This window comes from Cherax quadricarinatus, chromosome 16 (genome assembly GCF_038502225.1).
Source record: "Cherax quadricarinatus isolate ZL_2023a chromosome 16, ASM3850222v1, whole genome shotgun sequence".
Taxonomy (NCBI): domain Eukaryota; kingdom Metazoa; phylum Arthropoda; class Malacostraca; order Decapoda; family Parastacidae; genus Cherax; species Cherax quadricarinatus.
Window position 1 is genome coordinate 38,784,749 of NC_091307.1, and position 7,500 is coordinate 38,792,248.

The following is a 7,500-nucleotide window of genomic DNA, read 5'->3' on the forward strand; positions in this document are numbered from 1 at the left end:
TATATATTGTTATATAACACGTTTAGCTGTGCTTATACCATACTTTGACAGGTACACAAGATTACGTGATAACATAGGTAGTGGGGGTAAAGAATATTAGATGTAGAAATCTGAACCATAGAAATATTATAGGAATGTTATAGAAGAATCCCAAGGAAAGCATATTAATTGATAATGAGAAGAATGGTAGATAATATTTAGGAAATATAAAGAGACACCTCTCAGTACCCCTGAGAACACCTCTCAGTACCCCTGAGAACACCTCTCAGTACCCCTGAGAACACCTCTCAGTACCCCTGAGAACACCTCTCAGTACCCCAGAACAGGACATTTAAACGGACAAAGAGCACATTCATTTCCTTTCTTCTATTAATTAAAAAGGTTACACAGAATAATAACAATCCATATATGTAACATCCACTGAGAAACACATTTTCTCAAGTCACATGACCTGTTCTGAACGGTTAGAAAAACCTTGGCACGGACTATTATATCTTCTAATTTCATAATACTTGACTTCTCAAAACCCACTTACACTATATTGGGGGGGATTGGGATAGTGGTAGGGCGGGATGTGACTCTGACCGTTGGCCCACTCTGAGAGAGCCAGCAGCTGGGGACAGACCTGCACTGGAGGTTACTTGGAGGTTATCCTGGGGATCAACGCCCCCGCGGCCCGGTCCATGACCAGGCCTCGCGCTATTCTGAGAAAACTTCCCCTCACTCCTTCCGTTGCAGCCTTGCAACACTGCATAGCTCCTGATGACGCACTGAGAAGTGTGAAAGTGCTTGAGCTAAAGATTTCCATCCTGCGTGGCTTGTCTTGTATAGTTAAGATCGCCCGTCTGTGTTTGCAATATATATATATATATATATATATATATATATATATATATATATATATATATATATATATATATATATATATATATATATATATATATATATGTTGAAAGTCCATATGGTCTTATTAAAATATGAGTCGAATATATGTTAAGAGACTGTGGTGTGTATTAGTGAACAAGCAGGACTCGACTCTCACATCACAAAAAATATCTTTCACTTTTTTAAGGGAAACTAGTTTATTGCATCAAGTATGATTTCGATTTTACACTCACTACCCACAAGGCTGTATAATCAGTACAGGTTTAGCGCTTAAAATTATTATATTATTATTGTTTTGGGTCGCATCCCGGGTGGGCTTTTAATATATTTTACACGGGGTCAAACATTGAAATAAGCTGAGGCAGGATAACAGTTCTTGGCCTGGGAATTAAACCGTGAAAAAAGTAATTTGTTTATTTGTTCTGTTGGGTATATTTTGCACCTACCTGGAGGTTATTCCGGGGATCAACGCCCCCGCGGTCAGGTCCATCACCAGGCCTCCCGATGGATCAGGGCCCGATCAACTAGGCTGTTACTGCTGGCCGCACGCATGAGTCTGTCATCTGCTGAGAACGCGGTTAACCTCCAAGAAGATATAAACAAAGTTTTCCAGTGGGCAACGGTAAACAATATGATGTTCAATGAGGACAAATTCCAACTACTCCGTTATAGAAAACTGGAGGAGATAATAACTAGAACAGAGTATACTACTGACTCCGGCCATACAATAGAGCGAAAAAATAATGTAAGGGACCTGGGAGTAGTAATGTCTGAGGATCTCACTTTCAAGGATCACAACAGTGCCACGATCGCACGTGCAAAGAAAATGATAGGATGGATAATGAGAACTTTCAAAACGAGAGATGCCAAGCCCATGATGATCCTTTTCAAATCACTTGTTCTCTCTAGGCTGGAATACTGCTGTACATTAACATCTCCATACAAAGCAGGTGAAATCGCAGATCTAGAGAGTGTACAGAGATCCTTTACTGCACGTATAAGTTCTGTCAAGCACCTTAACTACTGGGAACGCTTGGAAGCACTTCACTTGTACTCGTTGGAACGCAGGAGGGAGAGATATATCATAATCTACACTTGGAAAATCTTGGAAGGAATGGTCCCAAATCTGCACACAGAAATCACTCCCTACGAAAGTAAAAGACTGGGCAGGCGATGCAAAATGCCGCCAATAAAAAGTAGGGGCGCCATTGGTACACTAAGAGAAAACACCATAAGTGTCCGGGGCCCAAAACTGTTCAACAGCCTCCCATCAAGCATTAGGGGAATTGCCAATAAACCCCTGGCTGCCTTCAAGAGAGAGCTGGACAGATACCTAAAGTCAGTGCCGGATCAGCCGGGCTGTGGCTCGTACGTCGGACTGCGTGCGGCCAGCAGTAACAGCCTAGTTGATCAGGCCCTGATCCATCGGGAGGCCTGGTCATGGACCGGGCCGCGGGGGCGTTGATCCCCGGAATAACCTCCAGGTAACCTCCAGGTTACGAGTCACAGCCCGGCTGATCCGGCACTGACTTTAGGTATCTGTCCAGCTCTCTCTTGAAGGCAGCCAGGGGTTTATTGGCAATTCCCCTAATGCTTGATGGGAGACTGTTGAACAGTTTTGGGCCCCGGACACTTATGGTGTTTTCCCTTAGTGCACCAATGGTGCCCCTACTTTTTATTGGGGGCATTTTGCATCGCCTGCCCAGTCTTTTACTTTCGTAGGGAGTGATTTCTGTGTGCAGATTTGGGACCATTCGTTCCAGGATTTTCCAAGTGTAGATTATGATATATCTCTCCCTCCTGCGTTCCAGCGAGTACAAGTCAAGTGTTTCCAAGCGTTCCCAGTAGTTAAGGTGCTTGACAGAACTTATACGTGCAGTAAAGGATCTCTGTACACACTCTAGATCTGCGATTTCACCTGCTTTGAATGGAGATGTTAATGTACAGCAGTATTCCAGCCTAGAGAGAACAAGTGATTTGAAAAGGATCATCATGGGCTTGGCATCTCTCGTTTTGAACGTTCTCATTATCCATCCTATCATTTTCTTTGCACGTGCGATCGTGGCACTGTTGTGATCCTTGAAAGTGAGATCCTCAGACATTACTCCTCCCAGGTCCCTTACATTATTTTTCCGCTCTTTTGTATGGCCAGAGTCTGCAGTATACTCTGTTCTAGTTATTATTTCCTTCAGTTTTCCATAACGGAATAGTTGGAATTTGTCCTCATTGAACATCATATTGTTTACCGTTGCCCATTGGAAAACTTTGTTTATATCTTCTTGGAGGTTAACCACGTCCTCAGCAGATGACAGCCTCATGCAGATCCTAGTATCATCCGCAAAGGATGATACGGTGCTGTAATGTATATCTCTGTCTATGTCTGATATGATGATGAGGAATAAGATGGGGGCGAGTACTGTGCCTTGTGGAACAGAGCTCAGCTAGAGGAAACTCCTGCCCACACCCTCCGCTCCCCATCCCTGCCACACAGTGTTCAGGAAGAAACATGCTTGATGCGGAGCAAATGTATATTATAAACGACCGCTGAGGGTAGACAGAGTGCTGCTAAGCAGCGAGTCAAGAGAGAATGGAGGGAAAGAGAAGAGATAGTCGAGGGAGAGGGAAGAGATAGTGGAGGGAGAGGGATGAAACAGTGGAGGGAGAGGGAAGAGATAGTGGAGGGAGAGGGAAGAGACAGTGAGGGGGAAGGAATAGACAGTGGAGGGAGAGGAAAGAGACAGTGAAGGGAGAGGGAAGAGAGGATTAACACGGTCAGAGGAAAAGTCTCTGTATTTTTTTTATGGCACATCCAGGATTCACTACTATTAGTCAACATGGTGTGTGTGTGTGTGTGTGTGTGTGTGTGTGTGTGTGTGTGTGTGTACGTGCGGTATGTGCGTGTATACGCTTTTAAGCAACAATGAAGGAAAACCCATAAGTAAGCGCGTTATGAATAAGGTTCATTAATATTCTTACAACCTAAGAAGACTTGCGATGACTTACGACCAAGAAAAAGCTTCTCGGAGAGGTCAGGTCCGGACAAGAAGACTGAGATTCGTGAGGTGGACATTAACAGTGAACCAAGAATCACCATATGTATGTAAAGTAGGGATCCAGCAGACATGAGCGACATGTGTGTAATGAAATATAGGGGGCGAAATGTAGAGAACTGAGTGAACGTGTGATGCATGTGCAGTCTCCCTCCAGGAACTGAGGACTGGAAAATTCTTTAAGCTCTCAGAAAGAAGCCCACAACTGCTAGCAGTAACAGTCTGCTTAATCAGGCCCTGATCCACCGGGAGGCTTGGTCAAGGACTGGGCCGCTGGGGCGTTGACCTCCGGAACACCGTCCAGATAGACTCCAGGTAGGTTGACCCTCTCTTATAGTTCTGGTGTCATGCTGCTGCTACCGCCGCCGCCGCCGCTACTGCTGCTGTTGCTGCTACTGCCGCCGCCGCCGCTACTGCTGCTGTTGCTGCTACTGCCGCCGCCGCCGCTGCTGCTGCTGCTGCTGCTGTTACCGCCGCCGCCGCTGCTGCTGCTACCGCCGCCGCTGCTGCTTCCGCTGCTGCTGCTACTGCCGCTGCCGCTGCTGCTGCTACAGCCGCTGCCGCTGCTGCTGCTACCGCCGCTGCCGCTGCTACCGCCGCTGCCGCTGCTGCTGCTACCGCCACTGCCGCTGCTGCTGCTACAGCCGCTGCCGCTGCTGCTGCTACCGCCGCTGCCGCTGCTGCTGCTACCGCCACTGCCGCTGCTGCTACTGCCGCTGCTGCTGCTGCTACCGCCGCTGCCGCTGTTGCTGCTACCGCCGCTGCCGCTGCTGCTGCTACCGCCGCTGCCGCTGCTGCTGCTACCGCCGCAGCCGCTGCTGCTGCTACCGCCGCAGCCGCCGTTGTCCTCTCGCAGCCTGCCACCTGACTCACTCCAACCACTATGTATACTGGTCTCTTAGCTATCTCCGTATTAGGACTGAAGAAGTCACTCGTGGCGAAACGTTTCCGCTAATAAATGTCCTGAACTGTACATAAGTGTCTTTTTTCACATCTTGTCGATGTCACCAGATCATTTTTCATATATTATACATCCTGATACTTTGTTACCGTGAGGCTTCGCTCAAGGGAAGATTTTATGCTGATAGTTTTTGACGCTCCTGGTTGAGCGACAACTTGTTGCAGTAAACACTCAAGCTGTTTAATGTGTCTTTTTCTCACTAATTTCCGACATTACAAGATAAAATTAAAAACACAGAATTATTGTATAGGACTTGATGAAAAGGGATGTCGTTAGATTACCAGACGAAGCCTCTTGGTTTGCTGTTAGTGCACCACGTATGCACCACAATCCGGTTGATAGGAACTGTTGTGAAGAATCTGTTGAGTTCTCTCTTAAAGACATCTAGGAGATTTTTGTGATCTCCTTATGCATGAAGTTAGGGAGTTGAAGAGTCATGGTCCCTTAACAGTTACTGAGTTATGTGTGTGTGTACTCATCGCACTCCTGGTTTTTAGTGGAAATATCTTTTGTTTGAAGCCAATCCCTCCAGTATATTCCAAGTGTTGATTATAATGTAACTTTCTCGCCTACGTTGTAAGGAGTACAGTTCTAGGGACTTCAAGTGCTCCTAGTAATTTAGGTGCATGACTGAGTTTATACAAGCTGTGAAGGTTCTCTGTACATTTTCCAGTTCAGCAATTTTACTTGCCTGATTTCACTATTAATGAGTAAGTTAAATATCCATTTGTCCGCCTTCCCAGATAGTCTTGCACACATTTTGTCTGTAATTACCCCACTGACGCATTTTTCAAAGGCTTTTACAAAGTCGGTGTACAATACATTAACATTTTGCTTGTTTTCGAGTGCATTGAAGACCAAGTCTTTATAGTGAAAGGGTTTAAAAAAATATTAATTACGTGGAGAGGCAGTAATCGCACTAGCCAGGTCAACAAGGGTTCATACAAGTCGCTCCTGCCTTTCACAACTGCTGGACCATTACGACATAGTCTTGGGTGAACTAGAATACAAGCAAAATGCAAATGTAATATAGATTGACTTTGGAAAAATCTTTGAAAGGATTTAAAAACATTATTGATACTGAAACAATGTGTTTGAGTGTCTCCGCCATCATCTGTGTGTTATATTGGTGGTTAGGTTAGGTCAGGTCATAGTAGTTAAAATATATGTATAAGAAAAACGTACATTTAAACACAAATAAGCAGCCATATTACACCAAGGAACATTCACATGTGAACGCATATCACTTGCGGGAATGGTGTGAGTAGGAGTCTTATTTATATTGCAAGAGTGGTATAAAAATTTCAAGCGTACGCGCGTTAAACTCTATGGTAGAAACACGTCAAGATGGTCATGTTTTTATAAGCTGCATCCAGTGACTAACGCCGCAAGCCCGACTGAGATCATGAGAGAGCTGCTTGGGCGTAGGACGACCCGCCCCTCACGACCATCCCTCCATTTGGTGGCACGCGCAGTAAATTCCACCTTGTGATCCTCGCATCCGTATTATTCTCGCAACAATTCTACATCCAACCGAAGATTTTAAGATGAATATTTTTTGTCCTAATTTTCCATCCCGTCCCCTTCGCTGGGGTGGCAAACGGAGTGTTAAGGGCCCGCTGGGGTCCCGTCAGCACCCCTACCAGACCCGGCCGCAGTGCTCGTAAACTGACCTGCCTCCCTTCAGGTCTCGGATACCAAGATAAGTACGGGAGTTACTGTGCTCTCTCGTACCTCATGTCACAGGCCCCAAGATAAACACAAGAGCTACTGACTGGAGGATCTCTCTTGCCGTCTTCTTTACTGAGCTGATTCAGTTCAAAGTTACTTTGATAGCTGAATTATACGTTTCGTATCCATCTTCTGTTGACAATCAAAATGTTACCTCGATAAACGTAGTTTGATCAATTTGTCAACATGACTTCACTAGGGGTTGTTCTTCCTCAACATTTACTAAGATATCTGTCGCAGTGGACTATAACAAAGTACCTTGATAAGGTACCTCACAAGATATCATCTGAAAAAGCAGCAGCAGCGCAGGGAATATAAGGAAAACATATATTGGACAGAGGCATGACTGACCGGCAGCAGAGTTTGCATAAATGAGCAACTGTGGTCCTTGTTGTGCCCCTCTGCTCAAGATTTGTATATACGTCTTTTATGAATGAATCAGTAATCAAATTCGTTGATGACATAAGCATAAGCAAACTTGTTTCTAGACTGAAGAGGATACGATTGTCCTGTACAAGGTAAGGCACGAATTAATAACAGAAAAGTAAATGTAATGCTGAAAATATCTAAGAAAAGACTGAACAATGGATTCACACTGGACAAAGTCAAATTTAGAAACTCTATGGAAAAATAGTGGTGTGTGTGTGTGTGTGTGTGTGTGTGTGTGTGTGTGTGTGTGTGTGTGTGTGTGTGTGTGTGTGTGTGTGAGTGTGTGTGTGTATGTGTGTGTGTGTGTGTGTGTGTGTGTGTGTGTGTGTGTGTGTGTATGTGTGTGTGTGTGTGTGTGTGTGTGTGTGTATGTGTGTGTGTGTGTGTGTGTGTATGTATGTGTGTGTGTGTGTGTGTGTGTGTGTGTGTGTGTGTGTGTGTGTG

General features: G+C 45.1%; 1 protein-coding gene across 1 annotated transcript in view; it reads right to left on the reverse strand.

Moving 5' to 3' along the window:
* Positions 1 to 7,500, reverse strand: part of LOC128688953 (adipolin) — a 203,756-nt gene that overhangs the window by 172,965 nt on the left and 23,291 nt on the right. The gene's annotated exons all lie outside the window — the stretch shown is intronic.